General features: G+C 43.0%; 1 protein-coding gene across 5 annotated transcripts in view; it reads right to left on the bottom strand.

The window, feature by feature from the left end:
• The window catches only part of SYTL2 (synaptotagmin like 2), a 100,352-nt gene extending 81,612 nt beyond the window's left edge, over positions 1–18,740 (bottom strand). For 3 of the 5 annotated variants that reach the window (XM_068554873.1, XM_068554872.1, XM_068554876.1), the window contains exon 1: positions 18,605–18,739. The gene's annotated coding sequence lies outside the window, so the exon portion shown is untranslated. Of the gene's footprint in view, positions 1–18,604 lie in introns of all 5 variants that reach the window. The other 2 variants (XM_068554875.1, XM_068554877.1) reach the window with 1 other exon arrangement.
• Between the last annotated feature and the right edge of the window lie 8,839 nt (positions 18,741–27,579).

The raw sequence follows: 27,579 nt of genomic DNA, 5'->3' as shown, positions 1-27,579 counted from the left end.
ATCTCCTTATAGGATAAAAGCTCCTGCGACAGGACCCATGTCCTCTACCTTTTTGATACCCTCTCAGTGCCTAGCACAATGTTGAACCAAGAGCAGAGACTGAATAAAAGTGGTTTTAATAAATATGTGAATGAAGGAATGTACACATTTTCTACTCCTTATAGTAGAGCTGGGTAAACCAGTAATTCACAATCCTTTTGCTCCAATTTTCTCAACTCTGAAAGGCCTGTAAAAGCTGTGCTCCCCACCCCAGCCTTACAGGCCTACAGTGAGGTTAAAGATCACCTCCCACTGAGGCTGCAGTAGTAGCTGCATTGATTATTTGCTGTGTGATCTTGTGCCAGCTAATTTCTCTGAACCTCAGTGTTCCCATTTGTAAAATGGGGGATACTGCTTATTTTTGCAGAATGGTGGCCAATTCTTAGTAAGTTTATGCCTTTTCAATAAATAGTGTTTTATTCATGTAGCACGTTTCTCTAAAGATCGAACTTTACTTCCATTTACAATGGCAAAAGTAATGTGTACAAAGTAAATGGAGATAGAGGATGGAGAAATGGGAGCAGACCAGTTCAAGTGGAAGCTGACAAGGGAATTTACTGGTAGCTGTTAGGAGAGTGCACCGCAAGTACCCCTCCCTGCAAATCACTGTGGAAGAAGGCTTATCTCAGGCATGGCCTCCTCCCCTTGGTTTCATGCCTTGGTCCTGTCCAAAAGCAGCATAGATACTAGGGCAAGACACCCCAAAAGTCTACGATCCCTAAGAATAGTGGGTTGGTGGTACTGAAGAGAAGGAGAAAGGGCTTCTGTTTATTTTCTCTGCCAGGGAAGTATTTGTTTTCAGGGTAAGTCTACTGCTTCCTTCTCAGGGCTGGGAGTGCCTTAGTCCGTTCTTACCCAGAGGGTGATAACTTTTCCCCTAAGTATGCAGCTGTCTGAAAACATATTTGCTCTGGATGTGTCACTGGGTTATGAAGAGTTTTATGAGAAATACTTTACACATGGCTGTTTCCAAGCCCAGGCAGTGGAGATATTTGCTGACCCATAAGACAGAGACGGACAAACACTGGATATAGTTCCAGGGTCCAGGTTTTAAAAGAATATACTTAGTCGGTTGGTCAGTCATTTTGAGCCCTGACTACACACCTGGCCTCAGCTAGAAACTGAGGAGGAATCATGCATGACTGTTACAGAACAGACCCCGTCCCTTAATGGAGATCCTGGTCTAATTTTGCATATTCACACATGTTTGCTTTACTTCTACCATGATGATCTTGCATGGAACAACAGCACGTTTTGTCAAAGCCAAGGTCTTAAAAAGAGAACATCATTCCAAGCATATTCCCTATAACCAGCAGAAGTGTATGAAATGGAATATAAAGATATGTCCAAGTTAGACAATAAACGTATGCCATAACCCACAGATTTCAGAGAAAAAAAAATGAATGTGCTGTCTAGAAGGATTAAACATCTTTAAAACTTTATGAGTTCTATTCTCTTCCTTATTAATGCAATGAATAATAGCATTTACTCATTAAGTAATTACTACGTGCCAGGCACTATATACTAAGCCTTTCAAAGAATCAGTTCGTTTAACCTTTAAAACAATCTCAAGAGCGATGTGCAAAATATTTTTTCTATTTTATAGATGAGGAAACTTCAGCTTAGAAAGACCAAGGATATAAAACCAGGATCATCTGATTCAGAACCAGTATTCTTGATCTTCACACTAAGCTACACTACTCTGGGCCTGTTTTACAGAGAAGGCCACGGTTGTTATTGCTATTACTGAGAAGAAAGTATACTTAGTATTGGTCCTTCAAAAATATTAGGTGGAACCACACAAAATTGCCAATATGCAAATGTTCTGATCCATAGAAATGACAATTTCACTTGGTTCAACGTAATATAATATCAAGACAGAGAATGACATGTGCCTGGCCCCAGCACAGTCCCTAACTAGCTGTGAGACTTCGGGCAAATCACTAGTCTTCACTTGTCTCATCCCATAAAATGAAAAGGTTGAGCTGAATTTGTCTTTAAGTTCCCTTCCAGCTCTATAATTACAAGGGAAGGAAGAGACGCACCATAATTCATTTGTTCAATAATTATTTCTTAAGTGACAACTACATACCAAACACTGTGCTTTCTCTTTCATTCTAAGTTCATCTGCATTTCAAGGACAGCCTCCCAGCAGCTTCCTCTGATCCCTGGGCTCTCACTTCTTAGATATAAAAACCCAGCTTGAGGATTCTTGCTTACCTTCTATTTAGGGAAACTGGCATGTGTCGTAGGATGCTAGCAGCTCCTGCCCCATCACCATTCCACAGCATAAGGGAAAACCAAATGACCTAGAAACTACTTCAGGGTGAAGACATAAAGTATGGTGTGGCAGAGAAATGGTACATGTGTACAAATGTGCATCTACCAAAACAAAGAACTCTCAGTAAGTATACTGGCTCACAGTGACCTCCAGAAAATATTCTTTTTTCTGGACTTTACTTGCACACCCCCTCCACCAGGAAGATAGTCATCTAGCCTTTTAAATTTAAAAAAAATCCAGAAGGAAGAGACCTCAGTTTTGCTGGGTAGAGCACTTGAGCATCTAGTCACAGCATTTGCAATGATTAAAGATTGGGAGTAGAGGATTATGGGAAAACAGCAAACGGCAAGCCTCAAGACATTAATTCAACACTAACTGTGCTACTCAGTAGCTTTGTGAGCCTGGATTCATCATTCAACCTGCCTTTGCCTCAGTTTCCTCATCTGTAGAATAAAGAGACAACTTCTAAGTTCCTTTCCTATCATAAAGGTGGACGAGCCCTTTATCATCTAAGTTTTTACCATCTAATCTGCCATCTGTTCCTTTTTGCACGTCCACTGTGGACACAGCAAACAGCTGTTTTCCAACACGCCTACAGCAGTTCTTCAAATACATACTTGAAGTCTCTCATGTGTGCCCACTTCAATCCCTCTCCTCTGGCTTAAGTCGTGTGGTTAGCAAGATATTGGGAGTAACTCATGTGGAGTCATACAGCTAAACTTTGAGCTCATAAATAAGGGAATACATGCAGCAAATAGCTGTTTGCTTTCTCAATTTCTTAAAATTGAGAAAGACCCATAACTCTCAACCTCATTCCCTGGGAATCCCACCAGCTGTTACAGGAATACAAAAGCTACAGGAGAAGGGGATGAATAACCTTGACATGCTGACAGTCTAGCTGAGATTGAACCTACACACAGTATGTAACTGGTGAATTCTATAGGAAAGATTATTATTATGTGCTAAATTTGGGTACGTACCCAGTGTGAGTCAAAGGAAGCCAGATGAGCAAGGTCTGATGTGGGGTATAGTCTGCTTCAGCGAAAGCCCGTTGGTCTATAGATTGGTCTCTGAATCATTGAAAAAGACACAACTCACCAGGGAAAATATGACACCAACCCAGCCTCTAACCTCTTCAAATTAGGGGTGACCCTGGGCTCTACCAATAGAGCTCCCTCAGACCCTTCTGGGATAGACCAGAAAGGGTTATCTGACAGGGCAGTGGCGGCCATTGTCAGCCGCATGTCCCTTGCCCTTCTGTGTTCTCTTCTCAGTCAGGGCTGCTCATTTCTCTCTTAACCTGTAGCTTAACTTTCTAGTTCATTTAATGCAAACCATCGCTAAATGGGGCTCCTATGAAATGTGTCACTTTAAGTACCTTGAAGTCTCCAGAAGGATTTTTCCTCCTCCTCAAACAACTACCTTTTAGAAACAATAAACCAAAGAATCAAAATGATTTCACAAGAGAAGTAATCACAAAAGCTAATTGTTTGTTAATAAACTGCTTCTCCACCTGCCCAGTTTCATTACAAAATACAAATACCTATCAGGAAGAAAGTAATTTGAGAACTGTTATTAATCAAATTCTATGTTTTAGAGACGAGCAGTTTTCTATTTTCTCTTCAAGGATTTTGAATTATAAACTTTCTCCAAGAGACAGACATGGAGAAAAGTTTCAGCCACATCAAATTTTGAAAACATGCATGAAATGTAAGCTGATATATCTCATAACTGATGTTTTTATAAACCTGTCCTTAAAAATCAAGGGCATGCTCTCAACACTCTCTGTCATGGAAATTGTTCCAACAGGCAAATAAATAGGCATTTCCATGGTTAAGGCCTCACAGCTGTCATATTATTTAGTTCTGCACAAACGAAAAATCCTATTACCAAAAAAAGGTTGGAGGATCTGTGGCTGGAATCTGGCAAGCAATTGCAGTTCCACTTTGTTTTGGTCAGTACGCTCCCTCAATGCAAATATGAACACCGTAAAATATTTAATTAAAAATAACTATGTGGTCTGAAAAACAAGTCCAGCACAACTGGAAACATGTCCAAATGAGAAGTTAACACTTTGCCATCTTTAATTAACGATGCTATGAAACTCATTAGAGAAAAGAGCTCACAGTTCCTCAACCCCCATGCTCCAATGACTCAAAAATGCACATTCAACTCTAAAGGACAACAGAACAAGCAATAAAATCTCCCATTTCCTCAAGGTCACAGAATAGACTTTCATATCACAAAACTCAAAAGAATCCAAATTCCCAACCGGTCATCATGTTTCTCCATGAACTTGTCTCCCAGTGGGGGAACTTGAGTTTATAAAGTCTTTGCTGCTTGTTTGAACTTGATTTCTACTATTTGCCTGGTATTTGAGGGAAGAAAAAAACAACATTATGTTAGGGGGAAAAGACTCAAACATGAACTTTCATTTCTTTCTGATAAAAATTTAAAATATTGTTTAAGGTTTATATAGACCTAAAAGAAAAGCAGAATTTCCAGAAATTCCTCCAGGAATTCATGGAAAGAGAAGTCTTTCACCTGTACTATTCTTTTAATAAATAAAGCAAAGAAATAGCAAGAACTAGATGGCCTTTCAAAATGCCTAGGTTCTCTCAAATGATTTTTGACAAGGGTGCCAAAACCACCCAATGGAAAAAGGACAGTCTTTTCAATAAATAATGCTGAGAAAACTGGATATCCACATGCAAAATAATGAAGTTGGCCCTTTACCTAACACTATATACAAAAATTAACTTAAAATGGATCAGAGACCTAAATATAAGACTTAAAACATACAATTCTTAGAAGAAAACATAGGGCAAAAGCTTCATGACATTGGATTTGGCAGTGACTTCTTGACTATGACACCAAAGGCACAGGCAGCAAAAGAAAAAAATAAGATAAATTGGAATTCATGAAAATTTTAAAGCTTTGTGCATCAAAACACTATCAACAGAGTAAAAAGGCACCCCACAGAATGAAAAAAATTTGAAAATCACATATATCTGATAAAGAATTAATATCCAAAAGTTATAGAGAACTCCTAAAACTCAACAAAACCAACCCAATTAAAAATGGGCAAAAGACTTGATGTTTCTCCAAAGAAGATATACAAACGTCCAATAAGCACATGAAAAGATACCTGACATCACTAATCTCTAGGGAAATGCAAATCAAAACTGCAATGAGATACCATCTCACATCCATTAGGATGGCTACTATGAAAGAAAAAAAAAATAACAGAAAATAGCAAGTGTTGGCAAGGATGTGGAGAAATTAGAACTCTTGCGCAGAGTTGGTGGGAGTGCAAAGTGGTACAGCCTCTGTGGAAAACAGTATGGCAGTTCCTCAAAAATTTAAAAGTAGAATTATCATATGATCCAGCAATTCCACTTCCGAGTATATACCCAAAAGAACTGAAAGCAAGGTCTGGAAGAGATATTTATACACCCATGTTCACAGCAGCATTTTTCACAACAACTAAAACGTGGAAGCAACACAAGTATCCATTGATGGATGAATGGATAAACAAAATGTGGTATATACATATATTGGAATATTACTGGCCCTTAAAAAAGGAAGGAAATTTTGACATATGCTACAACATGGGAGATTTTTGAGGACATTATACTAAGTGAAATAAGCCAGTCACAAAAAGAGAAATACTGTATGATGCCACTCACATGAGGTACTTAGAGTAATCAAATCACAGAAACAGAAAGTAGAATGGTAGTTGCCAGGGGGTAAGAGTAGGGGGAAATGGGGATTTATTGTTCAATGGGTATAGAATTTCTGTTTTATAAGATGAAAAGAGTTATGAGATGGATGAGGGTGATGGCCGCACAACACTGTGAATGCGTTTGATGCCACTGAACACTTAGAAAAGGTTAGGATGATAAATTTTCTGGGTATTTTACCCCAATAAAAAAAAATTGGGGGAAAATGCCTAGGTTCCTATTCTTTTATAATATCACTGAAGAGCAGTTAAGTGGTATCCACATTTACATTTCAGAATTACCACTTATATGTGACCTTGGGCAAGTTACTTAGTCTCTCTGCATTTCAGCTTCCTCACTGGTAAAATCTCTACTTAAAGGTATGATGTGAGGATTAGATGGGTTTGTATGTGTAAAGCATTTAGTCTCGCACAATAAACACTACCTAAGTACTAGCTGTTACCTAAGTACTAGCTCCACCACTAAATCTATTCTCAGCATCACAAATAAAATCTCATCCCACCAACGAGAAACCATTTGCATTTCATTCTCTGAAACGATGATGGCCTGGCCCCAGGTTCAACATCTGATCTAAAAAAAGTGAATCTTCCCTTCCTCAGCAGGAGCACACTAATGGGAACTGGGGCCCAAGTTACTCTGTCCTTTGGGCAGCAAAAGAGGTAAGACACTTACCCCCAGTTGCATTTATTCGACAAATGTTCATTGTGTACCTAGTCTGTGCTGGGCCCTGTACCGGATGCTAAATTTATTTGCTCATACCCAGCACTTCCCGCTGTACTCTGTGGAGCCCAAGGCCTTGTTTCCTTATTGAAATATGCTTATCATCTAAAAGCAATGCGGTATAAAAACATTTCCTAGGATGAAACTAATAAGAATAGAAGAGGGCACCCCAAATCACCTATTTCTATTCTCCTCCTTATAGTTCTATTCTTTAAAAAAAAAAAAAAAAAAACAACTCTCCATTTACTTTCAAATTTCATAATGCAATTGTTCCCAGATAAGTTTTTATCCAAGATTATCAGGAAGAAAGACTTCAGGCACACTTGCTCTGAAACTGACAAAATGACAGAGCAGGCCATTCCTGCCTCCACCCACTCATGGACTGCAGCACACTCCTGGGCCGTGTGAATACAGCCAGGACCCTGGAAAGACAATACACAAGCATAGGGCATGCACGGAAGCCACCATTGCCAGGGAAACTTCCTCCTTCTCTAAACCTTCCAGCTAGGGACCAGAAGATAAAACTTCTCAAAACTTAACATTTACTGAGGCCCAGGTAAGGCTTAGCCACTTGTAAAAGAGCTGATATACTGATTGATTATTAATTATTTTATGAAGTCACACCATTGTGTTCAGGCAGCACAATGGGAAAAAAAAAAAAAAAAAAGAGCACTGACTTGGGAGTTTGGACCTAGGCTTGAATTCCAGGGTTACCACTCACTAGCTGTGTGACTCTTCACAAGTATTTCACTTCTTCTAAGTTTCATTTTCCTTAACTATATTTGTACAGCCTAAAATTCCTACCTTTGAGGATCTTTGTGAGGATTAAAGGAAATGATTCATGTTAAACACCTAGCTGATGTCTGACACAATAGAATCTCAACATTATGGATGCCCTGCCCACCCCTTATTTTCAGGCAGGAAAAATGTCCCAAGGAACTCAACTCCTGATTTAGAGGAATAATAAGAATGGGTGGATCCCAGGCTAATACTGCCCCTAGTTTTTCTAAGAGCCTAGTTCTGATAACTAATATGTTTAGGACTCTGACAGTACTTGAGATGTTATGAAAAATCAAACCAAGCCTCCTCCAATAGCTCTTTCTCACCCAAATTTTACAGAGAGCAATCAAGAAGGCTTCAGCTTTATCTCACAGAGCATTATGTTCATTCACATGCCCATATGCATACAGTCTTAAGAATTGGGTTCTTCTCTTATGTGAGGACCAATAACCTCTCCAAAACTTTAGTAACTCTGAAGGCTTAGCTAAAAGAAAAAAGAAAAAAAAGGATTGGGTCTGCATTTGTGGCATTTCATGGTGTGTTGAATGGATCCCCAAGACCAGCCCCAGATTTCTGATGGTTCAGTGGGAGGACTCATAGGACAGCATACAATCATACAGCCGTGATTTATTACAGTGAAAGAATACAAAGCAAAATCAGCAAGGAAAAAAGGTAGATGGGGTGAAGTCTGGGGAAAACCAGGCTTGGGCTTCAAAGAGGCCCATCTCAGCTGAGTCATACACACAAGTTGTGACAACATGTGTGAAATATTAACAACCATGGAAGCTCATTAGAGAGTCAGCGTCCAGGGGTTTTTATTGGAGACTGGTCATGTAGATACCCCCTGCCTGGCATGTACCCAAATTCCAGACTCCCAGAAGGAAAGCAGGTGCTCAGCATAAACTGCATTGTTTGCACAGTTTAGATATACAGTGAGCTACTGGTATCATATAGAGTGGTGGGAACCCTTCTGCAATCCAAGTTCCCAGATACCAGTCAAGGACCAACCTTGCAAGCAGGCGTTTCTAAGGACAAGCCGTCTCAGGCTCCCTATGTTAATTCCTTCCCACACACACAAAGCAAAAACCCAAATATCTAATTAATAACTGCCCTCTGACCACTAAATTCTTAGAACCCACTGACATATTGAAATTCTCATTAAAAAAAAACAGATAGTGAATATAACTCAGTGCTTCAAAATATATTCATTCAGCACATTTGGACTGTGTCAGCCTGCTGGGCTCCAGGCAGTAAGGAAATAACAATAAGTCCCTGCCCTCTAAGAAATTTCAGACCAATAGGGACGATAAGATGAGTACACAAAGAGCATTAACACAAGGTGGTATGCGATGACGACCATAAAAGAGGTATAAGCCAAACACTAAACCAGTTAGAGAAGGGAGAGGAAACTTCCTGCTGTGATGAACCAGGAAGATTTTGGTAAGAATTACCACAGAGCTGCAGTTTTAGGAACAGGTAAGATTTGAGAGTAAGTGGCAGGGCAGGGAAGAGCTCAAGAAGGGGAATAAAAGTATCGTTCCAGGCACAGACAGGAAGCTATGTAAACAATGCACAGAGGCTGCTATAGGGAAAGGGGAATACGGTTTGAATGGAAGACTGGGTTCATAGAAGGGGATAGTGGAAGACATGAATCTAAAACACAGGTCTCAAATGTCAAACTAAGGAGATTGTGTTTTATGCAGTGGGTAATGGGGGAGTCTGTGTGTGAGTTTTTTTACTTTTCTAAGCATGTTACTTTAGCATGAATGAGAGGAGTCACTATAATCGAAAGGACCAGGGCTTTTGCCTTAGATCTCACAAAAGCCGCAGAGAGCTAGAAGGTGCAAAGAGGTGAAATATAAATGTCCTTTGGGAACAACATTGAGAAGGAAGCAGTAACAATGCTCCTCAGGAGATGCAGGAATCAAACAAGACTCAAAGTTCTTAAGTCAACTGCGGGATTAGTGCATTCAACCAGAAGTGCCTGGAAGGGCAGCCAGGTTAAAGGTAAAAACTAATAGCAGGGCAGAAAATTCAGTGGCTGTGTCTAGAACTCCGATGGAGATGAGGAACCAGTGCTCAGGAAGGAGGTGGCGACTAGAATGGCAAATGTGGAGGAAGCCAGCTTAGAGGCTCAGCTATAGCAGAGGAGAAGCCAAACACTACACACGGCAAGTCAAGAGCTATGCATTTCTTCTGCCTCAAGCAAACATAACTAGGCTCTTAAGCTTGACAGAGAGAGAGCACTATAAACATAAGCATGCACGCGCACACACACGTGCACACTACTGAGAAGTGCTCTGTGGCCAGAGTGCCTCGGTTCAGATCCTGACTCCACCATGTATTAGCTTTCTGATCTGAGACAAGTTACTTAACTTCTATGCCTCTGATTTCCCATCTATAAAATGGGCTCAATAATAGTACCTATCTTATAAAGTTGTGGTGAGGATTCAATGAGTTAAATCATGTAAAGAGCTTAATGCAAAGTCTGTCTGGCACATAGTGAGTGTTCAGTAATTGTTGGCCACTATTATTATATTGAGTCTCACTATAATGTCATGAGAAAAAGCCAGGCAATCATTATCATCTCCATATTACTAATAAGGAAACTGAGACTCAGAGAGGAAATACTTGCCCAATTTTCACACAGTGCAGAATACAAGTTAGGATTTTATAGAGTCCAGTCTCCTTAATGAGATTTACAAAGCTCTCCATGTTCAGCCTACTCGCTACGTCTCTGGCCTCAGTTCCTGCCAACCTTGCCTTGAACGTGAAACTGTGCCCGCCACACTATTTCCTGCCCCTCTTAACTTTCTGATCCCTATTCATCCCTCAAGTCTCCTCTCAAGTGTCACCTCTTCCAAGAAGCCCTTGGCACTTGCCCCCTCTTCCCTCTTACCACCCCACCTCCCTCTATACTCACATCTGACTATTAACATCACACCATGTGTAATTATAGACGCCTGCTTTCCCCACTGGACTCTGAGCCTAAAACAATTTCTGGCACACAGTAAACACTGAGTATTTATTGAATGAACTAACTCTTGTCTCTAAGTCTGATATCCTTCCCCCCAGAGCATGCTGCCCCTTTATCAACAAACGTTCGCTATTTATTAATAGTTTAAAAAGAGTAGCAACAAAATTTCACCAAAGATCAACCAGTCATACTATACTTAAATATCAAACTAAACTTAAACACGTGGTCATTGTACCTGTAGGCAGTGAAGCACACAAACACACCCTTCAAAGAGCTGACCATTCCCACCCACAGCTCATCTGTCTTGGTGCCTGTGGTCTCAAAGGAGAGAGACCAAACCCAAATCTATCAAAGGATTCCTCCTCCGCTTGATTAACCCACTGAGAAGGACCTGGGGCTTGGCACGTGAGGAAGACAGGCTCAAAGGTCTCACATGTCAAAAGCCCAAGGTGAGGTGCCTCCAGGAGGTTAAAGGGTACATCTTGCTCCCTGTGTTCCACCTGTCAGCCTGAGACTAGCTTTCAGTTCCTGATGACTCAGAGAGTGAGATCACGGGGAAAGGTTACCAGAGAAGGGAAAAAAGGAGCACGTCCGCTCCATCCGCAGTTCCTCACACACCAAGCAAACACCTGTGCTCCATTCCACGAACATCTGTTCCCGGAAGCTTCTGACAGGTGGAGCCACATCTCCTCCACACCCTTGGCTCGGGCCACCACCCAGTTCATGTGGGAAGCAGGTGATCCTCTCCACAACTATGCAACTCTAGCGACCAAGGCTGATCTCCCCAGGGGCTCTTCCCTGAGGAACTCCGGGTATATGTCAGGTTTTCCCGTTGGTCTGGATAAAGCCGACAACACTCAGGGAAACAGAAACACAGGCCCAGAAACATACCAAACACACACTTGTGTGTACTTGTGTCTGACGCTGATGGCTTGGGGAAAAGGGCCACTCAGTTTCTTGCGATTTGCCCACAGATGAGAGTTTTGTGGCCCACGCCTCCCTGCTCCTCCCCCACCAGGAAACTCAGAGACTGCTAACCACAGCAGTGCCTGCTGAGCACGAGAAATTCTGCAAAGCACGAACCAAATTCAGCACGTACTGGGTGTCAACAATTCCCAGAACTTCAATTCTGGAAATACGGGCCTTACACATTCTTTCTGGGTCCAAGCCTCAATCGTTTTGCCAGAAGCACACCTGGGTCCTTATTAAAAGTGGTAAATATGCTTAACTCCACAGCAGGCATAGTTATCATCTTGGAATTAATCTCCAATGTGGTCCAGTCCATAAATTAGTATATGGAGCCACCATTTTCAAACACATGTGTACCTTCCTCCAGAAGTCTTGAATTAAACAGCAGCACCATCTCTGCTCCTACAAGTACCTTTTACCAAAAGCTTTAAAATATCTTATCTGTTCCCACAAGTCCAAACAAGCGTGCCTTCGATCAACCTCAGATCCACCTTCCATACTTTGGACAGTGTTACTGTCCTAAAGTCTAGTTATTTCACACACAATATTGAGACACTTCCATTAGTTCCTTGCTGCCTTCAAGATAAGAGGCAAGTTTTTAGCCTGGTTTCACCTTTGGGCATCAGCCCCCCATGTTAAATATATGATCATTATATATACGCCCTCATTTAATCCTCTGAACAACATGTGAGGCAGGTCTGATCATTCCCATTTTACACACACATTGAGGAAGTGATATGCTATGGCGATAGTTGCAGACTTGGGGGACAACCAAGGTCTCAGGATGTGCCCTTCAACATGTCCCAAGATGACAGACCTAAAACAACCCTAGAATCCATTCTATAAAGAATCAAAGAAGTAAACTGAAAACCCAGACCCTTTATTTCTTTTTTTTTTAATTCTTTTTCAAATTCTTTTCCCATTTAGGTTATTACAGAGTACTGAGCAGAGTTCCCTGTGCTATACAGTAGGTTCTTGTTAGCCATTTTAAACATAGCAGTGTGTGCATGTCAATCCCAAACTCCCAGTCTATCTGTCCCCCTCACCATTCCCCCCTGGTAACCATAAGTTCATTTTCTAAGTCTGTGAGCCAGACCCTTTATTTCTAAAACTCAAATGATTAGTCTAAAACCAGCAGTGGTGCAGATTCTGCCCTAAAGAATCTAACATGCCAGAGTTCAGTCTTCCTCCCAGCGCAGATGGCTGGCAGAGGGGGCGGAGTGGTTGAGGCACGGATCTGACAGGGCGCCTTGGCTTGGCCTGGGATCCAGCCCATGCCCTCAGCCGCAGAGGCCTGTGTTTTAATCAACTGACTCAGCCAGTGGCAGGAGAGACCAGGCGCCTGTGGCCGTGAGTAATGGCAGCACAAAACACATCTGTCTAATCAGAAGCTGATGGTGTCAGTTACACCAGGAGTTACAGTAAAACAACGCTCTACAAGGGAAAAAAGAATGTCTATTCACTCAGAAGTTAAGCAATGCCTTTCTTTCTCCCTCTAACTCACAATGCAAATTTGTGGAATTGTTTACTAGGTCTTATACCCCCCTCTCAAATATTTCTTGATGCATTTATAGAAGGAAGACTTATCTATGAATAGCAAACCAAATCTGTTCTACTAGTTGCTGCAAAATATCTAGAAAGTATGACATTAGGAAATGCTTTTATTCTGGCTTTCTTTAATCTCTATCATCATTTTGAGGGATAATGCATAGCAATGTGTTTTTGTAAGTGGTAAGTACTTCACATATGTAAAGTCACTGCAACCACCTGAGGATCATTACACCACATTTCAGCATAGACTTCATTTCAGAAGAGTGATTCATTCATTCTTCCATTTGTTCATTTATTAATTCATTGAAAATACTTTACTAAGTTCCCATTGAGTGCCAGGCAATTGGATGCAGAATTAAACCAGAGATTCCAAGCCCTTAGAGCCTCAACCTCCAGCCACACCTGGCGCTCTCTCCTCTCTCCAGTCTCCTCTCTCCCTCCCTCGCCCTAGCCTACGGTTCTGAACCACTCTAGAGTGTGCTTCTCTCACGTTCTGCAAGGGTCCCAGCACAGGACCAATACCCAGTGGGCACTAAAGAAAAGTACTGTATTTAGTGATTTCAGAAGTGAGTACTTTGTGACACACACAGCCTTATTAACATAAATAACCTGCTTTCATTATACTTCTGTCAACCTACCTTCCCAAAAGTTGCCTCAAAGCAGTTCTCCCTCCTACAGTCTGAGGGTGTTCTAGATTAAGAGTAACAAATAGATGAGCAGAAACTACTCTCCCCTCAATGATCTATGGATCACGTGTTCTGCATGAGGGCAGTCAGCTGGGGAGACCCTTAGAAAATAATGAGGGGGCACTGAAAGCAACAGGAAGTGGGAACATTTTCTGACACCTGATTCATTTGGATTCTCTACCAAACTTTTATCTGGGAAAATGTGAATGGAAAGTAACCCAGAATCATAGATTTTTAAGACTGGAAAGAACTTCATCTGGTCCAACTCCCTCTATAGATTAAAAAAAAAAAAAAAAACCAAGGCTCCAGGAGAGGACATGACTAAACCCAGAGCTCACAGCCTATCCGTGAGACAGGAGTAGAAGCCAAGCCACCTGCCTCCCATTACAGGGTCCATTCCTCTCCGCAGAGCTGCTCCGAGCTGGGTGAGTGACCCCAGGGGTACACCATCACCTTTCCGGCTGCTCTCACTGTTTCCTCCCAGCATGCCTCTGCCTTGCTTTAGGCAGCTAGAGACAGCCCTCAGGAGCTCTGGGACTCCCTGTGCAAAGGAACAGCTCCCTTGAATGGCAAGCCTGTTTTTTATTCTGTGAAATGGGACTATTTTCTGTCCTTTTCTTCGCTTCAGGATTGTGATGAAGATCAGTGACATGCCAGCCATGTAGGAATCCTATATTCTTTGAAGAAAACAGAGTAGGGATCCAACAGAGCGTCTGCATCATAATTAAGTCCTACTAACGTTAGGCCCAGGAGTTAGATTTCAGCATTTTTATAAAGACCGACAATGTTTTTGTTTTTTTCTACCTTTAAATTTTTTTTAAATTGCATACACACTGACATGCAATTCAAGTAACAAACAATAACACCTGCCACTTGGCCCTCCTAGTGACTTCGGTGGAGAAAAATCAAGTAGGTGTCATTATTTCCAATTTACGGAAGGAAAAACTGGTTCCCAGAAGCTACCCAAAGTCACACAGGTACTAAAATGCAATGTTGGAGCAAGGACCTTTTCTAAGGCTCTCTCCTCCTCACTGTGCTATTAGCTTTAGAATTTTCTGCTCACGTTTTGCACATCAACAACGCTGAAGAGCTACCTTTTTGTTACATCTGAGACGTTTAAGATGCTTGAGTCACTTGAACAAGGAGCACAACTTGACCCCGTAATGTCAGCAGCAGCCCCACTGCGGGCACTTCTTTCTGCTGGAAACTAAATGACACAGGGGAACTCTAGGGGGTGAACTTTGGGGTTCACAAACAGGATTAACCTTTATGATGTCTTTAATTATTCATGATTTACTTTCAACATTCTTTCAAAAGCAACCTGAGATGGCTCTTAGCCCTGACAATAATACAGTCAAAAGTAAGGGTTGGGCTTCCCTGGTGGCACAGTGGTTGAGAATCTGCCTGCCAATGCAGGGGACACGGGTTCAAGCTCTGGTCTGGGAAGATCCCACATGCCGCGGAGCAACTGGGCCCGTAAGCCACAACTACTGAGCCTGCGCATCTGGAGCCTGTGCTCCGCAACAAGAGAGGCCGCGATAGCGAGAGGCCCGCGCACCGCAATGAAGAGTGTCCCCTGCTCTCCGCAACTAGAGAAAGCCCTCGCACAGAAACGAGGACCCAACACAGCCAAAAATAAATAAATAAATAAATCTATTTTAAAAAAAGTAAGAGTTATATTCATTTGTTCTTTTTTTTTTTTTTAACGTACAGATGCAGAGAAAAGATTTGGAAGGCTGTATCCCAAGTTTTACATTAGTTGTTTCTGAGTACAGATGTATTATTATTAATGCTAATCTGTATTTTATCTTTTTCTACAACAAATAAGTATAGTTTTGGTAATAAGAAAACAAACAATAATGATATCACTTACACGTGGAATCTTACAAAAGCTAAACTCATAGAAACAGAGAGTAAAACGATGATTGCCAAAGGCTGGGGAGTGGGGGAGATAGGGAGATCTTGGTCAAAGCATACAGATTTCCAGTTATAAAATGAATAAGTTCTTAAGATCTAATATACAGCATGGTGACTATAGTATGTATTACATACTTGAAAGTTGCTAAGAGACTAAATCTTAAACGTCCTCACTACAAGAAAAATAGTAGTGATATATACATGTATAAAATCATCATGTGTACACCCTAGACTTATGCAATGTCATTTGTATCTTAATAAGTCTGTGGGGAGGGAAAACAATGATTGTTTTTATTTTTTAAATATGTTCTTCACTCTGAAAAATGTGAAAAGAGGTTATCACCACAGGAGGCTGGGAAGCTCTATCACTATGAACCAAGTGACTAGAAAATGCAAACAATACTTAAAGCTCCCAGACCAGAACCTTTGCCCTGTTTCTCCATTTGGGTACTCTCAGCCCCGCAAGAATATAAAGCAATATGCCAGGACACCAATTTTACACAAATATTTTGGGGAAGAAAACCATATATAAATATTTATCAGAAAAACTAAATTTGACAGACATACGGAATCAAATGAAAAAAACCTGCATAAATCCTTAAAACAATTTTCGTGCTCGCTGGGGCCAATCTGAACTATAACCCAACCCCCAGGAGCACTTGTCAGGCTTCTTTTGCTATTAGAGACTCTTCTAATGGAGAAGTTTGGGAAGCCCTAAGGCAAATAGTACCATCTTATTTCCCCCCTTTTTTGAGAGAGCAGAAACCTGATTAAAACTAAGTCACTTTTCCTTTTAACTTTTTTAAAAAGTCAAATTTGCCTTCATCTACTATCTTTAAAAACTCCTTTATAAAACAGGTGGCAGCCAACACATTAGCAGGGAAATCTGTAAGCCCACAGGGGCACAGTTCGCCCTACCTTCCTTGCCCAAGGGGGAGAACTACCTGGCCTGGCATCCTGGGTTCTGAGGATGGTGAGGGCCCGGGCTGCCCCAGGGGCCGCCTCACATTTCTTCAGGACAGCAGACCACTCTGCACAAGGTGCTAATTCATTCATTCCACAAATGTTTATTGAGCGAAGCCTGAGAAAGGCCTCTTAGGGGACAGTGGGATTATTCACAAGCCAACGGTCAGGTCTAACGGATCAGCTGTGGACAATCAATCTTTCATGAGACCTCAAACCACCTCCAGGATAAAGCAAACAGGGCCCTCATCCAGCCCACTCACCAGCAGCTGGGTGGGGTCAGGCAGGCGTTCTGGAACGGGACTGCTGCTTGAGAGAGGCTAAGGCATCACTGATGCCCACCAGAATGACTGAAACGCCTGCATCATAAATGACCTAACACCTCTGGAGTGCTTTGAATGGAGTCTGTCACCTCGTGAGAACTCAATAACAATCATTTTTGCTGTCACTGTTCCAACTTGCCCTTACTCAAGGAGCACCAAAAAAGGGAAAAGAACACAGGTTTTAAAATCAGAGAGATTGGATTTGAATCCCAGCTCTGCCACTTACTAGCTATGTGACTAAGGGAAGCCATCTTTCTGAGCCTCAGTTCCTCATTTGCAAAACGGGGTAAATATCAGTATACCAGCCCTCACGTGGCTTTGTGAGAACTAAGGACGTGTTCCATGCAAAGAAGAGTATCTGGCCCATAAGTGCCCGCCAAAAGGTCAATATTGCCACTGCCCTGCCCCCCTCCTCCGCTGCTCTTGATGGGCCCTGGAATCTAATTTCACCTGGATACCACACTAAGGGCTGAGGGAAAGAGAAGGGAGAGAATTGCTGGAGACCTTCCACAGAAACCCACCAAAGTCCTCTGCTGCTTTCAAGCACCCTCCTCTGTTTGGCTGCTCCATCCTACTGACAGTTGGCTGCATAGCTGAGAATGGCTGCCAAGAAGGGGACGGGAAGCCGAACAACAGTTGGAATCCATCCCACCTTCCAGTGTTTGTCTGTCTGTCTGTCTGAAACCCCATGGGGCTTCCTCTGCACATCCTTGCATGGTAGAGGCTGACAGTGTGATTCATAGTCTGTTCTTATCTAGGTTTCCATCTCAACCCAGAGCCCAAAGCCCTGGAGGCTGCTGGTCACAAACCAGCACTCAATGAAAATGAGGACTTTTCATTCAGGCAGGAAGTGGAGCCCCTCAAAGTCAAAGGGGATTTATAAAGGGAGGAGGGAGGAAAAGGAAGAGGGAGGAGGATGGCTGCAGAGAGAGAGGCCCACTTCCTACATGCTGGGAGAGCCCTCTGTCCTAGCTGCTGAAGCAGTTGGTTTTCTACTTTGAAAGATAATAAATCTCATTCCTGTAATTTATAACTCACCACGGGACAAGGTCTGAGTGTAGGAGGAGAACTCCAAAACAAATCTGCTTATTTTCCAGGTAGAAATCATCAGCACCCAACTCCCCCTTCCCGACCCCACACCTGTAGATAGGTCCTAACGCCCTACCTTACTCCACCTGAGCAATCTAGGGACAGTTGCTCTGTAGTCAGGGCCACCCAGCAGCCAGCCCCAAGCCCAGGCTCAGTCCTCGAAAGCCCCAGGAAACGCGACAGCCCACGGAACCGCCGCCTACCCAAGCACCTCGGCTTCCTGGAGACCGCCCCCTGGGCAGCGGAGCCGGCTCTTTCGCGAGTGGGAAATTGAGAAAGGGCGCTTGCCGGGTGCCAAAACGAACTTCACGTTTTAGAACTCAGAAGACCAGAAAAGCATCATCATTCAACACCAACTCCCTCATTTAACGGAGGAGGAAACACAGACCCAGAGAGGGAAAGAAAGTTGCCCGAGGTAACACAGCGAGTGGGCATATTAGTCGAGGCTAGAGCCGGGCGCGCTGCCGGGCAGGGACAGTCTCTCGCCGCCTCCCTCGTGCTCTTGGCCGCAGACCCCGGCCGGTTGGAGCAAACCCCGCAACCCCGAGCGCGGTGCGGCGCGTTACCTTCCTCCGGACTGGGCGCTGCGAGCTTCCTCTCCCCCGGCGGGGTGCTGGCGGCTCTGCCCGGCTCGCTCGCCCTGCGGTCCAGGTGCCGCCCGGCCGCTGTCAGCGATGGGAGGCGCGTGCGGGCCCCCCGTCGGGCGGCGTGCGGGCGCGCAGGGGCCACTCCCGGACGCACGGGCCAATAGCTCTGCGCCCGCGCCCGGCCCGCCCCCGCGCCCCGCCCCGGCCTCCGCTGCCTTGGACTCCAGCCCTCTCTCGGGTCCTTCTCCCACCCCTCCCCGCCCCCCTCCTGTTTCTTCTCTCCCCCTTAGCTCCCCATCTTGGCTTCCTTCTCAACAACTTTTACCCCGAAACAACTTTTTCACTGTGCAGATAAAGAATGCAACACATTTTTTGACCACTCTGCTTTAGGGGTCCTTGGAGCCCGAGAGCGTGGAGCGCCAGGAGACCTTCCACTCAGAGAGCGGGGTCCGCCCCGGCGCAGTGGAAAGGAGCGCACAGTGGTACGGAACAAGGTGCTTTCACCACTCCGGACGTCAGCTTCCTCACGAGTAAAACAAACAAAAATATTTCACAGGTTGTTGAGAGGATTAAATGAGCTGATGATTTTAAAATGTCTAATACAATAATACCTGGATAAGCGGTGAGGGTGATGTGTACGGCCTGAGCCACCCAATGGATGCGCAGTGAGGACTGGTACACTGCTGGAAGGTGCTGGCTGGTGGAGAGGCAGGCACGCCTATAAATACAATATTGTATCAGGGCCAGTTGAAAAAAAAGTTACCGATGCTGGAGCCAGACCAGGCAAATTTCCGAAGTTGGTGAACTTTAAGGCCTTCTGCTTCCTCATCATCTCCCCAGTTACTGTTGAACATCCAGTTGAGTGTAGCCCAGGTCTGCCTTGGGTCCTTCCAAAGATCTTCCTTCTCCCGAAGTTACAAGTGCTGATACCCAAGTGTCTTCGTTTAGCGCTGGGTGCAGGACTGCTAATCGACCTAGGAATCCTTGCATCGGGTTAATGGGCGTATTTTGGCTCTCACCCAAGCTTTGAGAGCCTAGTGTGTCCCCCGTGCTGAGTGAGCACTCCGGATGCAAAAGAGGATTAAGCCTTTGAAGAGACAAATTTGTAAACGATTTCAATTTAGGGTAATAACTGCTATAATAGGTGTACAAAGTGTTATAGAGTCACATACACTGGGGAGAGGAGAGCAGTAAAAGCTTGAATACAAGTGCGACCAAGATAAGTCTTGAAGGAGCGCTATAACTTAGGTCAGGTGGACGCAAAGAGGACATGAAGATGCCTGTCATATGCCTGGCTATTGCACAGAGTGAGTGACAGGGGGGCAGAGATGAAGCTAAGGAGGAAGGCAGACAGATGCAGGAGGAGTAGCTGTGCCTCTCTTACTGAGGGAAGCAGGCTGTCATCATCCTGTCGGTGATGACTGCTGGTGAATGATTTTAAGCAAAGGAGTGGCATGACCTCATTTGCTTTTGGTGCCTCAATTTCAGTGTCGATTGCACCTGCCTTGTTTATCTCCTTCCTGCTCCTCTCCAGCCTGGAGGGCAGGCACTGGGTCTTGCCCTGCCCACCCCCCGCCTTGATGGTTGCCTTGCATCACCTGGTACAGGGCTTTGAGGGAAACTGATACTCGCTACTCCCAGCGTCACTCCTCTCCAGCAAACAAACAGCAACTCCCAACTGCAAAGGAGGGTCTAAGGCTTCTCACTTCAAGTTCTGGGGCAGGCAAGTGGGGGAGAAATTTTGAGGTAGGGTCTTGTCAGCGACCCTCAACTCATCCGAAGTGGCCATATCGCTCAGAGGTTAAAAGCTAGAGCTCTGACATCAAATGGCCAAGGTTCAAATACTGTCCCCACCACTTTCTAAGAGGACCTGAGCTCAGTTGCATAACCTCTCTGTGCCTCAGTTTGCTCATCTGTTAAAGAGATGATAATCATGCCCCTCTCTAAGGCTCCTGTGAAGGTTAAAATGAGAAAGTGCCTGTGTTTAGCAGTGTCTTGCACATAGAGAGTGCTGAATAAATCTTAGTTAACATGATCCTAGCAAGTCAGGAGCGGCTTGTTCCTCTTAACCTACAGATTGCCACCCTTCAAAATGGTTTGCCTACAAGTGACACATAAATTTCACAGAATTCTCTGTTGATATTGAAGAGAAAGACAAGTGGGTAGGGATAATGCGGTGCAGTGGTTATATGTGCGTGTCCTGACTCCACTGGACTCCATCACTAAACTAGCTAGGTGACTTTGGAAAAGTTACATAACCTCTTTAAGCCTCTGTTCCTCTGCAATTAAATAGAAATAGTAATATTACCTGTCTTGTGTAAGGGAGATGCTGTAATATGCATAGCACACTGCCTGGCCCAAGGTAAGATCTCAATAAATGTTAGCTAATAGTATGATAATGGTTAGAAGAGAGTTCTTATACTTTGGGGAAAGGGAAAAGTAATCTAACAGTAATGAATTGGAAGGGGAAGTGTAATCCCTCCCCCCAAAACTAAACTCAAACGTAAAGGTTGGTGCTGGATCTGTGAAAACTGACTGGGACACAAGCAGAAGTTAGCTTAGAAACAAGCAGGTGGAACTTGGGCCTGGAGAGTTTTCCAGCTGCGTGTGGGTTATTTAAATTTGGAACCTCCGTTTGAACAAAGATTAAATTCTTGCAACTCTATGGAACTGAAATAAAATGAAGTGTTGTTTGCAGAGGTGTGTATGACTGCCCTCTGAACTGGCCTCCTGGGATGGTGGAATGCCAAAGGCTCTTGCTTTCAGATGAGAACCTGGGATTTAAACCCTAACACCACCCAGCTGTTACTTTGTAGAGTCACAGGCACATTGCCAAGTTGTTTAGTTTTATCAGCCAGTTAGCAGGTAAATATTTGTGGGATAGGCTAGGTGTGGTTCCTGCAGGCTCAGGACATCCTCACCTCTATTTCTGACCCAAGGAATCCTTCTCAGGCATCAGGACCAGGGACAAATCTCACAAGATTCTGCCCTCCTAGTTGAATGAATCAATCCTTTGAACATCTCCAACCCGCATGCTGTATTACTTAAGCCTTTTCTTTTTCTTTAAAGAATTTATTTATTATTTATTTATTTATTTATTGGCTGCATTGGGTCTTCGTTGCTGCGTGCGGGCTTTCTCTAGATGTGGCGAGCAGGGGCTACCCTTCATTGCGGTGCACAGGCTTCTCATTGCGGTGGCTTCTCTTGCTGGGGAGCACAGGCTCTATGCACGCAGAATTCAGTAGTTGTGGCTCCTGGGCTCAGTAGTTGTGGCTCACTGGCTATAGAGCGCAGGCTCAGTAGTTGTGGCTCACAGGCTTAGTTGCTCCACGGCATGCGGGATCTTCCTGGACGACGGCTCGAACCCGTGTCCCCTGCATTGGCAGGCAGATTCTTAACCACTGCGCCACCAGGGAAGCCCCTTAAGCCTTTTCTTGGCATTGATTTCATTGTGTCTTTATAGTTAGTTGTCACAGGATATGCCACTCCCCACCAGTTTTAAATCTCTCCCAATTCAAGGACCCCTTTTTTCTCTTTGTGTTTCTTCTCATGACCTCCACCCTTCCCCCAACCCCATCTCTACCCCAAATGACTGTATACCATAGGCACTCAATTAATGCTTGTTACATTGCATCTCATAGTAGACATGTTACAGAGAGCAGCACTGTTGCCACCATGGAAAAGTAAAAGAAATTAAACAAAAACCAAATCTTCTAGTGAAGACATGAGTTTGTCTTTAAGCTCTGTGGATTTATAACCTCTTACCCACCAAAAATGGAAGATATTGCAAAATGCTGTACAATTACATCTAGTGTGGTAATGTGGTTATGTGACTTGTAGCAAGCAGTAGGTATCAAATGTACAGCATTTAGCATATAATTCAGTCATAGTACTGGGTCGCCACAGCAGGAATTTGGTTTTCTAAATAATTTGCAAATGCTGAATATCTTTTTAACTTTTGGAAGTATAAAACTTTGGCCTTGAATCAAATTGTGTTAGCAATCTCTCCACAGTCTTTAATAATGCCTTGCATTTCTACAGAGCTTTGTATTTTCAAAGCTCTTTCACTCTGATTATCTTGTTTGATCTTCATATCAACCCTATGATGTAGGAAGGGCAGCTATTAGTATCTGCATTTTACAGATGAAGATAGGAGGGACTTGAGAGGATCAGGTCCCAAGCTCAGGCCAAATGGCTCACTAGTGACACAGCCAAGGTTGGAACCCAAGGATCTGTAAACCATAGAGATTTCTGATATTCATGAACATTTTGATTATTTATGACATTTATGAGCAACGGTCTTATGCAGACGTCCTAATTTATATTCATGTGCATATATTTTCATACAGAGTTCCTTTTAAAAAGTAAAGAAAAACCTTCATGGTGATCATCTCCCTCAGATATGTATGTGTAATAGTCATAATTTGTTACTTCAGTGCCTTTCATCTGCACACATCAACATGCATTCCAACATTAATTATTCTTTAAAAACATTTCTAGGTTTACTCTATCCATAAGAACAAATTTTCTTACTTTAATGTTTAAAGAAATAACATGTTACTTCAAAAAATAAAGACCTCCAGGGACTTCACTGGTGGCACAGTGGTTAAGAATCCGCCTACCAATGCAGGGGACAGGAGTTTGATCCCTGGTCCAGGAAGATCCTATATGCTGTGGAGCAACTAAGCCCACGCACCACAACTACTAAGCCTGCACTCTAGAGCTCGCGAGCCACAACTACTGAGCCCGTGTGCCACAACTACTGAAGCCCATGCGCCTAGAGTCTCTGCTCCGCAATAAGAGAAGCCACCCAATGAGAAGACTGTGCACCACAACGAAGAGTAGCCCCCGCTCACCGCAACTAGAGCAAACCCGCGTGCAGCAACGAAGACCTAACGCAGCCAAAAATAAATAAATAAATTTATTTTTAAAATAAAATAAAATAATAAAGACCTCCATTTATATGAAATACCTAGAATAGTCAAACACAAAAAGACAGAAAGTACGATAGTGTTTACCAGGGACTGGGGAAGGGGGAAATAGGAAGTTATTGGATACAGAGTTTCACTGTGGGATGTTGAAAAAGTTCTGGAGATGAATGATGGTGATGGTTGCAGAACAGTGTGAATGCACTTAATGCCATAGAACTGTACAGTTACAAATGGTTAAAATGGTAGATTTGTTACCGAACACAAGTTTGTGTGCCCAACACACAGTGAGGCCAAACAAACCGAAAAGTCGGAGTTTGGAGCAGAGAAAAGATAATTGCAGGGCTCGTGCCCAAAAACCCCCCGAACTCCCTGAAGCATTTCAGCAAAGCATTTTTAAAGGCCAGGTGAGAGAGAGTCATCCCAAAGGGTATGTGATCCACTCCTGCACAATTCTCTGGTTGATGGTGATCAATCCTTAGTCACCAGCAGGTCTGGGGGCTATGTGCTCATGATCGTCAAGTAGTTCATTTCTTCCACTTGGTGGTGGTTTTTAGCAAATGAAAAACTCAGGAAATATGCATGAGATACTATTATCTGGGTAGTCAGAGAGGAACTACAGCAGAGGATATGGGGGAGGGGTCTGTCCTGGGAAGGCCCCGTAGTGTCCTGCTCCGTTACAGATTTTATGTTATGTACATTTTACCACAATTTTTAAAAAGTAGAACACCATCTTATTTTATTAATATGATTCCCTCTAATAGAAGTCTAGTTATAATGTAACTCATGACCTTTTTTGTTTCTTTACTTTTTTTTTTTTTTTTTCCAATTCACCTTACCTAAGAGCCCCTTTACACTTGCTGCAGAAGAGACAATAGCAATCTGTAGGGAGCCCCACTAACCTTTTTATAAAACTCTAAAATGAGGTTAAGGTTTGTGTGATAAGGTGGGATCCTAGTAGATTTTTATAGCTACTACTAATCAAGTACTTCCTACCTGCCAGGTATTGACTAAATGCTTTTATCTATTATTTCATGTAATCATCTGAGCAGCTCCAAGTGATAACAGATGAGAAACTGAGTTATATGAAGATTAAGGTACTTGCCCAGGGCTGAACAGCCAAACGTGAGGTAGTAGAATCTCCCTTCAAACAGCAGTGGTCTGGGTTACATGATTGGACTGAAGCAGGGTAACTTCCTCAAGTGGTCCTTAGGAGACTACTTCCTCTGTGCTGTGATGACTGTCACCTTCCTTTTACAGAATCACCATGTCCTGTGTGGCTAGGCCTGTGCTGTCCAAAATGGTAGCCACTAGCCACATATGGCTACTGACCACTAGAAATGTGGCTAGTCTGGAGTGAGATGTACCCCAAGTACATCTCAAAAAAAAAAAGTAAAATATCTCATCAATAATTGTTGTGTTGATTAGACATTGAAAAGATAATATTTTGGACATATTGAATTAAATAAAACATGTTATCAAAATTAATTTCATCTGTTTTCTTTTATTTTACTGGAGCTACTAGAAAATTTTAAATTAAATACGTTGGACTTCCCTGGTGGCGCAGTAGTTAAGAATCCGCCTGCCAATGTAGGGAACATGGGTTCAGTCCCTGGTCCGGGAAGATCTCACATGCCGCAAAGCAACTAAGCCCGTGCGCCACAACTACTGAGCCCGCACACTTACAGCCCGTGCTCCACAGCAAAGAGAAGCCACTACAATGAGAAGCCCGCGCGCCGCAACAAAGAGTAGCCCCCGCTCGCCGCAACTAGAGAAAGCCCGCGCGCAGCAACAGAGACCCAACGCAGCCAATAAATAAATAAATAATATAATTTAATTTACTTATTTATTTATTTATTAAATAAATAAATAATATGTTGCTCTCATTCTCCTTCTACTGGTCAAGGCCCCTCAAGGTTGCCTGGGTCACTTCTGCTACCTTAGTTCTTCACTGGGAGAAGGGGAGTAACCTTCATTTCCCGATGGCTCAGTAGAAAGTTCTCCCTTCACCTCCTTCCCACCATTGTGCCATGTTCAGAGAGGGCCTTTTGAGTTATTATGTACAAAATAGGAGAGACATATTGAAAGAGCTTACCTTTGTGTCTATTACTCTGCTTTCGAATTCAAAGTACAATAATTACAGAATGTTGTCCTTACTACTGACTGGGGGTTTTATCCCCTATTCCTTTTCAAGTACAGAGGGATCTTGAGTAATCATACATTTCAAGAACGGAATGTCTGGTTAAAATGAAACATAATCTTGGTCTATCCTTTGTTTATTCAGTTGCTCATTCATTCATTCATATATTCATTTCATATTACAAATATTTATTGAGTGAACATTATGTACATGGTATATTGCTATGAGGAATTCAAAGATGAACCAGATTAGTGTCTGCTGCTGATTCTCTTTCAAAAATATATTCGTTTATTTCTTTGCTTATTACACTGGACATCACAGGCAGCCTGATATAATAAAAAAGCCCTGGACCAGGGGTCATAAGGCCCAGAATCTAGTCCTGGTTTTATGAGTTATGTGAAATGAGCAGGTCTCTTCAAATCCAAATCTCAGGTTTTTTCATTTATAAAATTGGAAAGTATAAATATACCAACTCTGCCTATTGTGAAAATAAGATAATGAAAGTGGTAATCTACAAATGACCATTTCTTACTTATTAAAAGACACTGCATTAGAAGCCAGGAGACTTGCTTCCTTTCTGGACCCTACTAACAACACACTGTGTGGTTTTAACCTCTCAAGCCTCAGTGTCCTTAAATTAAGAGGTTAGACTTCATAGATTCCAAGATGTCTTCCTGCTCAAAATCCCAGGTTTTAAGAATTTATGATTTAAAGTAATCATTCTCTGAAGATCAGCATTTAAGTTTACCAGAGTCATAACTATGATATCAATTCTCTAGCCATAGATCTTATAGGATTTAAAAGTATGAAGCACTAGACACTTCCCTGGAAATTGTGCCTATTTGTTTGCAGAAAAATCTCTGCATCAGCTTTTTTTTTTTTTTTTGGAACAGTGTTTTGTCCTCTGCATTTTTTAAAAGCCAAATGGAAGAGGACAGAAAGTAAAGAAATTAAAAACAACTGTTTCGGGCTTCCCTGATGGCACAGTGGTTAAGAATCTGCCCGCCAATGCAGGGGACGTGGATTCGAGCCCTGGTCCGGGAAGATCCCACATACCGCAGAGCAACTAAGCCCATGCACCACAACTACTGAGCCTGCACTCTAGAGCCCGCAACCTGAGCCGCAACTACTGAAGCCTGTGTGCCTAGAGCCCATGCTCCGCGACAAGAGAAGCCATTCAATGAGAAGCCGGCGCACCGCAAGGAAGAGTAGCCCCTGCTAGCCGCAACTAGAGAAAGCCCGTGGGCAGCAACGAAGACCGAACACAGCCAAAAGAAAATAAATAAATAAATTTATTTTAAAAAAATAAAATAAAATAAAAACAACTGTTTCAATCATCTATTGGTGTGTAGCAAACCACTCCAAAACATAGTGGCTAAAACAACGATTTACTACTTCTCACGACTCTGTAGGCTGGGCGGTACTGCTGCTGTTCCCTCACTACTACTTGGGATTTCTGAAGTGGCTGCCTTCAGCTGAGAGCTCAACTGAGGCTGGAACATCCAAGATGGCCTCTCATCCTCTGGGGCCACTCTCCATATGGCCTTTCCTCATCCAGTCTTCTAAGTCCAAGCTTCTGAAATGGCAGCTGAAGCCCAAATATTACAAGAGACAAGCCCCCATGTGCAACTATTTGTGTCATGCTTGGTAATATCCTCTGGCCAAAGCAAGTTTTGTGGCCAAGTTCAGAGTCAATACAGGGGATCTGAATATGTGGAGGCATGTTTCATCAAGGACCACCGAGGTAATAGTCTACCACTACAACTTCCATTTGACCGAGTTCTAGATCTTATCCCCATCTCTCACACTTCTGCATAAATCATTCCATTCTTTACTTCTGTGCCTTGTGCATACTTCTATTTCTGCATATGTCACACTCCATTTTA

This window comes from Eschrichtius robustus, chromosome 11 (genome assembly GCF_028021215.1).
Source record: "Eschrichtius robustus isolate mEscRob2 chromosome 11, mEscRob2.pri, whole genome shotgun sequence".
NCBI lineage: Eukaryota > Metazoa > Chordata > Mammalia > Artiodactyla > Eschrichtiidae > Eschrichtius > Eschrichtius robustus.
Note: the sequence above shows the minus strand (reverse complement) of the source record. Positions and strands in the feature narration are given on the sequence as shown.